Source organism: Patella vulgata, chromosome 3, assembly GCF_932274485.2.
Source record: "Patella vulgata chromosome 3, xgPatVulg1.2, whole genome shotgun sequence".
Taxonomy (NCBI): Eukaryota; Metazoa; Mollusca; class Gastropoda; family Patellidae; genus Patella; species Patella vulgata.
In genome coordinates, this window is record NC_065881.2 from 90,832,574 (window position 1) to 90,843,239 (window position 10,666).

General features: G+C 37.9%; 1 long non-coding RNA gene across 1 annotated transcript; it reads left to right on the top strand.

Moving 5' to 3' along the window:
• The first annotated feature begins 497 nt into the window (after positions 1-497).
• On the top strand, positions 498-9,310 carry LOC126815513 (uncharacterized). Its single transcript, XR_007677956.2, has 4 exons — positions 498-615; positions 936-1,057; positions 6,117-6,238; positions 6,559-9,310. It is a non-coding gene; the product is annotated as an uncharacterized LOC126815513 (long non-coding RNA).
• Positions 9,311-10,666: the final 1,356 nt, after the last annotated feature.

The window sequence follows — 10,666 nt, forward strand, 5'->3', positions numbered from 1 at the left end:
GTAACCGTTCGTAGCGCCATCTGTGTTGGCAACGGGCATAGCAACCAAACTGTCATGGCGTCGTGTGTGAAGAGGAAAAAGGTATTGAAGAGAAATCGGTCAAAAACAAGAAGGCAAGTGATTACTTTGACATGTTATCTGTCCCCGTAGCTGCTTTGAGCTCTTGGGACATTGACACGAACACGTACATACGGAAGACAGTGTGTTATAATGGAAATTTTGCCCGGAAAGCGGCAAATTCTTGTTTCGAATTCCGACTGTCAAGTATTCTTTTCTGCGTGCTGTCCGATGCGAACCACAGTGGAGAATGACCATGAAATTTCTCTGCCAACGCAGGGATTGCACACGGAACCTCCATGTTAGCGAGCCAACGTCTTAATGACTGAACCCACCACAACTCCCATGGCATGTAAAATATTCAGCTGAAGTTAATTTACTACTTCGGCACTGTTGGTATGCACAAGTAAAATAATCATCCTCTTTTGTATTGTAGGACAACCCGAAAGAAATGGCTCCTACTTGTATGACATGGGTCGACTGACACCGGGATTCCACCTTTTGAAGCAATACCCAACAAGAGAAAGATTTTCAATGCTTGATTTCCAAGACACAATGGTATTTTACGCTCACACTGACCATATTAAAATAAAACGATTGGTAATTGCCCGGAAAGCAGCAAATTCTTGTTTCGAATTCCGACTGTCAAGTATTCTTTTCTTCGTGCTGTCTGATGCGAACCACAGTGGAGAATGACCATGAAATTTCTCTGCCAACGCAGGGATTGCACACGGAACCTCCATGTTAGCGAGCCAACGTCTTAATGACTGAACCCACCACAACTCCCATGGCATGTAAAATATTCAGCTGAAGTTAATTTACTACTTCGGCACTGTTGGTATCCACAAGTAAAATAATCATCCTCTTTTGTATTGTAGGACAACCCGAAAGAAATGGCTCTTACTTGTATGACATGGGTCGACTGACACCGGGATTCCACCTTTTGAAGCAATACCCAACAAGAGAAAGATTTTCAATGCTTGATTTCCAAGACACAATGGTATTTTACACTCACACTGACCATATTAAAATACAACGATTGGTAATTGCCCGGAAAGCAGCAAATTCTTGTTTCGAATTCCGACTGTCAAGTATTCTTTTCTTCGTGCTGTCCGATGCGAACCACAGTGGAGAATGACCATGAAATTTTACACTCACACTGACCATATTAAAATACAACGATTGGTAATAGACAAAATGGTGGAAGCATAAAGACCGTCCTCGATGCAATCAACAAATTGTTTCGAAACCGACAATAGTGGATGCACACTGATGTGCAGTGAAATTTCGTTAGGCCGCTACAACGTTAGCTTGAAGTATATCTGGATATACTATATGTAGTGTAAATTCTGCCTGTTTATGCCGTGACATATTATGTAATTATGTAAGCAATGGACTTGCCATCGAGCCAATGATGAACCATGTTTGATGTGATGCAGTATACCTCTGTGAAAGCTGGTAGCAGTTATAACAACAAGAACTATTTTGTTTTTACAAGTGAAATGTATTGTGCACTGATAAGCAATAATATACTTTACTTTGGGGCCATTCCTACCAATTTGAATTGTTGCATAGAACGTAATGGGATGTTGGTCTCAAAGTACCTATTAGGAACCCCCAAATAACGAGGGTTTTTTTCGCATCACCACTGGTATATATTGTTTTGAACCGCGAACGGCTTTAGCCGTGAAGCTCTGTGATATTTAGAAGCGACAAATGCGAACCAAATGTTAGAAATTACTATCCCTGGCCAATATCAATGCGAAAGTTGTTGGGTGTTTAAAAATGAACTTTGTATTGACTATATTTAATTTCTTGTCTGTGCCAAATGAATTACAAAATTATGTCATTTTCTGTTGAGATGACTGCTTTTTTTTAAAAACAGATTGGAATTAATAAATATGCTTGGTAGAGTTATCTGCCCTTTTCATGAAAGCTGGCAGCAGTTATAACAACAAGAACTATTTTGTTTTTACAAGTGAAATGTATTGTGCACTGATGAGCAATGATATACTTTACAAATTTGAATTGTTTTCCGGAGTACTTAGGCCTGTCTTTCTTAAAATGTCAGTGTTTTTTTGTGGGTAGATAGAATAGAATGAAAACTTGCTGTTGAGATAGAAAGGTATACTGCTTGTTGCATTGCACGTAATCGTATGTTAGGTTCAAAGTACCTATTAGGACCCCCCCAAATAACGAGGGTTTTTTTCGCATCACCACTGGTATATATTGTTTTGAACCGCGAACGGCTTTAGCCGTGAAGCTCTGTGATATTTAGAAGCGACAAATGCGAACCAAATGTTAGAAATTACTATCCCTGGCCAATATCAATGCGAAAGTTGTTGGGTGTTTAAAAATGAACTTTGTATCGACTATATTTAATTTCTTGTCTGTGCCAAATGAATTACAAAATTGTGTCATTTTCTGTTGAGATGACTGCTTTTTTTAAAAACAGATTGGAATTAATAAATATGCTTGGTAGAGTTATCTGCCCTTTTCATGAAAGCTGGCAGCAGTTATAACAACAAGAACTATTTTTGTTTTTACAAGTGAAATGTATTGTGCACTGATGGGCAATAATATACTTTACAAATTTGAATTGTTTTCTGGAGTACTTAGGCCTGTCTTTCTTAAAATGTCAGTGTTTTTTGTGGGCAGATAGAATAGAATGAAAACTTGCTGTTGAGATAGAAAGATATACTGCTTGTTGCATTGCACGTAATCGTATGTTGGGCTCAAAGTACCTATTAGGACCCCCCCAAATAACGAGGGTTTTTTTCGCATCACCACTGGTATATATTGTTTTGAACCGCGAACGGCTTTAGCCGTGAAGCTCTGTGATATATAGAAGCGACAAATGCGAACCAAATGTTAGAAATTACTATCCCTGGCCAATATCAATGCGAAAGTTGTTGGGTGTTTAAAAATGAACTTTGTATTGACTATATTTAATTTCTTGTCTGTGCCAAATGAATTACAAAATTATGTCATTTTCTGTTGAGATGACTGCTTTTTTTAAAAACAGATTGGAATTAATAAATATGCTTGGTAGAGTTATCTGCCCTTTTCATGAAAGCTGGCAGCAGTTATAACAACAAGAACTATTTTTGTTTTTACAAGTGAAATGTATTGTGCACTGATGGGCAATAATATACTTTACAAATTTGAATTGTTTTCTTTAGTACTTAGGCCTGTCTTTCTTAAAATGTCAGTGTTTTTTTGTGGGCAGATAGAATAGAATGAAAACTTGCTGTTGAGATAGAAAGATATACTGCTTGTTGCATTGCACGTAATCGTATGTTAGGTTCAAAGTACCTATTAGGACCCCCCCCAAATAACGAGGGTTTTTTTCGCATCACCACTGGTATATATTGTTTTGAACCGCGAACGGCTTTAGCCGTGAAGCTCTGTGATATTTAGAAGCGACAAATGCGAACCAAATGTTAGAAATTACTATCCCTGGCCAATATCAATGCGAAAGTTGTTGGGTGTTTAAAAATGAACTTTGTATTGACTATATTTAATTTCTTGTCTGTGCCAAATGAATTACAAAATTATGTCATTTTCTGTTGAGATGATTGCTTTTTTTTAAAAACAGATTGGAATTAATAAATATGCTTGGTAGAGTTATCTGCCCTTTTCATGAAAGCTGGCAGCAGTTATAACAACAAGAACTATTTTGTTTTTACAAGTGAAATGTATTGTGCACTGATGAGCAATGATATACTTTACAAATTTGAATTGTTTTCCGGAGTACTTAGGCCTGTCTTTCTTAAAATGTCAGTGTTTTTTTGTGGGTAGATAGAATAGAATGAAAACTTGCTGTTGAGATAGAAAGGTATACTGCTTGTTGCATTGCACGTAATCGTATGTTAGGTTCAAAGTACCTATTAGGACCCCCCCAAATAACGAGGTTTTTTTTCGCATCACCACTGGTATATATTGTTTTGAACCGCGAACGGCTTTAGCCGTGAAGCTCTGTGATATTTAGAAGCGACAAATGCGAACCAAATGTTAGAAATTACTATCCCTGGCCAATATCAATGCGAAAGTTGTTGGGTGTTTAAAAATGAACTTTGTATCGACTATATTTAATTTCTTGTCTGTGCCAAATGAATTACAAAATTGTGTCATTTTCTGTTGAGATCACTGTTTTTTTTTTTTTTACACAGATTGGAATGAATAAATATTGTTAATAGAGTTATCTGCCATTTTCATTTCCATTTCCAACAAAAACTGAAATGTCACCATTGCAAATGTACAGGCCTTTAATATCGAGACACTTATCTGTAGATTTAAGTTCACATTTCCAGCCTTGCAAGGAAGGGTCTATTCCCTCGTATGGTACGTAAAAGAGCCCTCGACACTTGGAATTTGAAGGAAAAAAATTGGTCGTTGTGCCGCTGTCCAGGCAAAATGTCCCTCACAACACCGTGTTTGGCCTATGCCGAAATCGCAAGCTCCGGCACTGAGTGGGTGGAGGGTGGGGTTTAGATTCCCCAATTGAACGCCTGTCCAACTTCGTGGGTTTCTTCCCACCGCTAATGACCCATTGTGTTGCTAGGGGATTTTCTAGGGTTAGGGTACAGGCACGAGTGCGAGATTGAACCAGGATGATCCGCTTCCAATTGAAGATTTTAATGCAAAATGCCACTTTGTCATTTCTATTCGCCCTCTATCTGGTAAAGGTAGTTCCTCCGCTTCTTATAAGGAAGAAAACGGCCATACTTAGTTTTCTGTGGTAGAGAATGAAGAAAATTTATTTTCAAGAAAACCGGGTAATCAATTGACAGTGTAGACAATCGGTAAGATTATTAGTCTATGTGGGGCAATGGATGTATTCTACAGATTCTGGTTGTTAATTTAGGTGCTTACAATGTCAGTGTTTATGATTTTCCCGTAAAATCGTGCTTGTCAGCTGAGCTTGAAAGACCGGTTGTCTCTGCGAAATAATGCATTACGCTCGCTTTGGACTCGTTAAAATATGAATAAAACCTAACTAACGCATGTTAGTTAGTCTGATAAGTCCCGAGGAAGTGTCACCAGATGCTTTTTTTTTTTTTTTTTTTTTTTTTTTTTTTTAATCAATCTGGACTGGAAGTGAATAAAATAACAATGTGGCATCGATCGTTTCGATGATCTAAGGCCTCGGGAAATGTTTATAGTATGTGCTAATACTTGTCACGTATTACACGGTAGCATATACTCGGATTCGCGGAAGAAATTCATTTTTTAAAAAAAAAAACCCGCACAAAACATCTTTATCATCGAAAAATCAGATGATTTTAATTAATGGTAGTTTGTAGATTGTAGGACCAGCGGAAGCGCTGCCGTGGCCAACCCTGTCGTTTAGAAAATGTAGCGAAATTGTGAACTTTGTAAAAAATTTTAAACACATGTAGAACGATAATGAAGTAAACTAGATAGAAAGTGCTGGATGAAAGACATGACATATATATTAGTACTTAGTTACAAACGCCTAAAAAAGGAATCGAGGTATCGGCATGAAAATTTTTCAGGCACGCTTGCCATAGGGATGAAGAGTTTGGAAGTCGTGTTCCAGGAGGTAACCGTTCGTAGCGCCATCTGTGTTGGCAACGGGCATAGCAACCAAACTGTCATGGCGTCGTGTGTGAAGAGGAAAAAGGTATTGAAGAGAAATCGGTCAAAAACAAGAAGGCAAGTGATTACTTTGACATGTTATCTGTCCCCGTAGCTGCTTTGAGCTCTTGGGACATTGACACGAACACGTACATACGGAAGACAGTGTGTTATAATGGAAATTTTGCCCGGAAAGCGGCAAATTCTTGTTTCGAATTCCGACTGTCAAGTATTCTTTTCTGCGTGCTGTCCGATGCGAACCACAGTGGAGAATGACCATGAAATTTCTCTGCCAACGCAGGGATTGCACACGGAACCTCCATGTTAGCGAGCCAACGTCTTAATGACTGAACCCACCACAACTCCCATGGCATGTAAAATATTCAGCTGAAGTTAATTTACTACTTCGGCACTGTTGGTATGCACAAGTAAAATAATCATCCTCTTTTGTATTGTAGGACAACCCGAAAGAAATGGCTCCTACTTGTATGACATGGGTCGACTGACACCGGGATTCCACCTTTTGAAGCAATACCCAACAAGAGAAAGATTTTCAATGCTTGATTTCCAAGACACAATGGTATTTTACGCTCACACTGACCATATTAAAATAAAACGATTGGTAATTGCCCGGAAAGCAGCAAATTCTTGTTTCGAATTCCGACTGTCAAGTATTCTTTTCTTCGTGCTGTCTGATGCGAACCACAGTGGAGAATGACCATGAAATTTCTCTGCCAACGCAGGGATTGCACACGGAACCTCCATGTTAGCGAGCCAACGTCTTAATGACTCAACCCACCACAACTCCCATGGCATGTAAAATATTCAGCTGAAGTTAATTTACTACTTCGGCACTGTTGGTATCCACAAGTAAAATAATCATCCTCTTTTGTATTGTAGGACAACCCGAAAGAAATGGCTCTTACTTGTATGACATGGGTCGACTGACACCGGGATTCCACCTTTTGAAGCAATACCCAACAAGAGAAAGATTTTCAATGCTTGATTTCCAAGACACAATGGTATTTTACACTCACACTGACCATATTAAAATACAACGATTGGTAATTGCCCGGAAAGCAGCAAATTCTTGTTTCGAATTCCGACTGTCAAGTATTCTTTTCTTCGTGCTGTCCGATGCGAACCACAGTGGAGAATGACCATGAAATTTTACACTCACACTGACCATATTAAAATACAACGATTGGTAATAGACAAAATGGTGGAAGCATAAAGACCGTCCTCGATGCAATCAACAAATTGTTTCGAAACCGACAATAGTGGATGCACACTGATGTGCAGTGAAATTTCGTTAGGCCGCTACAACGTTAGCTTGAAGTATATCTGGATATACTATATGTAGTGTAAATTCTGCCTGTTTATGCCGTGACATATTATGTAATTATGTAAGCAATGGACTTGCCATCGAGCCAATGATGAACCATGTTTGATGTGATGCAGTATACCTCTGTGAAAGCTGGTAGCAGTTATAACAACAAGAACTATTTTGTTTTTACAAGTGAAATGTATTGTGCACTGATAAGCAATAATATACTTTACTTTGGGGCCATTCCTACCAATTTGAATTGTTGCATAGAACGTAATGGGATGTTGGTCTCAAAGTACCTATTAGGAACCCCCAAATAACGAGGGTTTTTTTCGCATCACCACTGGTATATATTGTTTTGAACCGCGAACGGCTTTAGCCGTGAAGCTCTGTGATATTTAGAAGCGACAAATGCGAACCAAATGTTAGAAATTACTATCCCTGGCCAATATCAATGCGAAAGTTGTTGGGTGTTTAAAAATGAACTTTGTATTGACTATATTTAATTTCTTGTCTGTGCCAAATGAATTACAAAATTATGTCATTTTCTGTTGAGATGACTGCTTTTTTTAAAAACAGATTGGAATTAATAAATATGCTTGGTAGAGTTATCTGCCCTTTTCATGAAAGCTGGCAGCAGTTATAACAACAAGAACTATTTTTGTTTTTACAAGTGAAATGTATTGTGCACTGATGGGCAATAATATACTTTACAAATTTGAATTGTTTTCTGGAGTACTTAGGCCTGTCTTTCTTAAAATGTCAGTGTTTTTTGTGGGCAGATAGAATAGAATGAAAACTTGCTGTTGAGATAGAAAGATATACTGCTTGTTGCATTGCACGTAATCGTATGTTGGGCTCAAAGTACCTATTAGGACCCCCCCAAATAACGAGGGTTTTTTTCGCATCACCACTGGTATATATTGTTTTGAACCGCGAACGGCTTTAGCCGTGAAGCTCTGTGATATATAGAAGCGACAAATGCGAACCAAATGTTAGAAATTACTATCCCTGGCCAATATCAATGCGAAAGTTGTTGGGTGTTTAAAAATGAACTTTGTATTGACTATATTTAATTTCTTGTCTGTGCCAAATGAATTACAAAATTATGTCATTTTCTGTTGAGATGACTGCTTTTTTTAAAAACAGATTGGAATTAATAAATATGCTTGGTAGAGTTATCTGCCCTTTTCATGAAAGCTGGCAGCAGTTATAACAACAAGAACTATTTTTGTTTTTACAAGTGAAATGTATTGTGCACTGATGGGCAATAATATACTTTACAAATTTGAATTGTTTTCTGGAGTACTTAGGCCTGTCTTTCTTAAAATGTCAGTGTTTTTTTGTGGGCAGATAGAATAGAATGAAAACTTGCTGTTGAGATAGAAAGATATACTGCTTGTTGCATTGCACGTAATCGTATGTTAGGTTCAAAGTACCTATTAGGACCCCCCCCAAATAACGAGGGTTTTTTTCGCATCACCACTGGTATATATTGTTTTGAACCGCGAACGGCTTTAGCCGTGAAGCTCTGTGATATTTAGAAGCGACAAATGCGAACCAAATGTTAGAAATTACTATCCCTGGCCAATATCAATGCGAAAGTTGTTGGGTGTTTAAAAATGAACTTTGTATTGACTATATTTAATTTCTTGTCTGTGCCAAATGAATTACAAAATTATGTCATTTTCTGTTGAGATGATTGCTTTTTTTTAAAAACAGATTGGAATTAATAAATATGCTTGGTAGAGTTATCTGCCCTTTTCATGAAAGCTGGCAGCAGTTATAACAACAAGAACTATTTTGTTTTTACAAGTGAAATGTATTGTGCACTGATGAGCAATGATATACTTTACAAATTTGAATTGTTTTCCGGAGTACTTAGGCCTGTCTTTCTTAAAATGTCAGTGTTTTTTTGTGGGTAGATAGAATAGAATGAAAACTTGCTGTTGAGATAGAAAGGTATACTGCTTGTTGCATTGCACGTAATCGTATGTTAGGTTCAAAGTACCTATTAGGACCCCCCCAAATAACGAGGGTTTTTTTCGCATCACCACTGGTATATATTGTTTTGAACCGCGAACGGCTTTAGCCGTGAAGCTCTGTGATATTTAGAAGCGACAAATGCGAACCAAATGTTAGAAATTACTATCCCTGGCCAATATCAATGCGAAAGTTGTTGGGTGTTTAAAAATGAACTTTGTATCGACTATATTTAATTTCTTGTCTGTGCCAAATGAATTACAAAATTGTGTCATTTTCTGTTGAGATCACTGTTTTTTTTTTTTTTACACAGATTGGAATGAATAAATATTGTTAATAGAGTTATCTGCCATTTTCATTTCCATTTCCAACAAAAACTGAAATGTCACCATTGCAAATGTACAGGCCTTTAATATCGAGACACTTATCTGTAGATTTAAGTTCACATTTCCAGCCTTGCAAGGAAGGGTCTATTCCCTCGTATGGTACGTAAAAGAGCCCTCGACACTTGGAATTTGAAGGAAAAAAATTGGTCGTTGTGCCGCTGTCCAGGCAAAATGTCCCTCACAACACCGTGTTTGGCCTATGCCGAAATCGCAAGCTCCGGCACTGAGTGGGTGGAGGGTGGGGTTTAGATTCCCCAATTGAACGCCTGTCCAACCTCGTGGGTTTCTTCCCACCGCTAATGACCCATTGTGTTGCTAGGGGATTTTCTAGGGTTAGGGTTAGGGTACAGGCACGAGTGCGAGATTGAACCAGGATGATCCGCTTCCAATTGTAGATTTTAATGCAAAATGCCACTTTATCATTTCTATTCGCCCTCTATCTGGTAAAGGTAGTTCCTCCGCTTCTTATAAGGAAGAAAACGGCCATACTTAGTTTTCTGTGGTAGAGAATGAAGAAAATTTATTTTCAAGAAAACCGGGTAATCAATTGACAGTGTAGACAATCGGTAAGATTATTAGTCTATGTGGGGCAATGGATGTATTCTACAGATTCTGGTTGTTAATTTAGGTGCTTACAATGTCAGTGTTTATGATTTTCCCGTAAAATCGTGCTTGTCAGCTGAGCTTGAAAGACCGGTTGTCTCTGCGAAATAATGCATTACGCTCGCTTTGGACTCGTTAAAATATGAATAAAACCTAACTAACGCATGTTAGTTAGTCTGATAAGTCCCGAGGAAGTGTCACCAGATGCTTTTTTTTTTTTTTTTTTTTTTTTTTTTAATCAATCTGGACTGGAAGTGAATAAAATAACAATGTGGCATCGATCGTTTCGATGATCTAAGGCCTCGGGAAATGTTTATAGTATGTGCTAATACTTGTCACGTATTACACGGTAGCATATACTCGGATTCGCGGAAGAAATTCATTTTTTAAAAAAAAAACCCGCACAAAACATCTTTATCATCGAAAAATCAGATGATTTTAATTAATGGTAGTTTGTAGATTGTAGGACCAGCGGAAGCGCTGCCGTGGCCAACCCTGTCGTTTAGAAAATGTAGCGAAATTGTGAACTTTGTAAAAAATTTTAAACACATGTAGAACGATAATGAAGTAAACTAGATAGAAAGTGCTGGATGAAAGACATGACATATATATTAGTACTTAGTTACAAACGCCTAAAAAAGGAATCGAGGTATCGGCATGAAAATTTTTCAGGCACGCTTGCCATAGGGATGAAGAGTTTGGAAGTCGT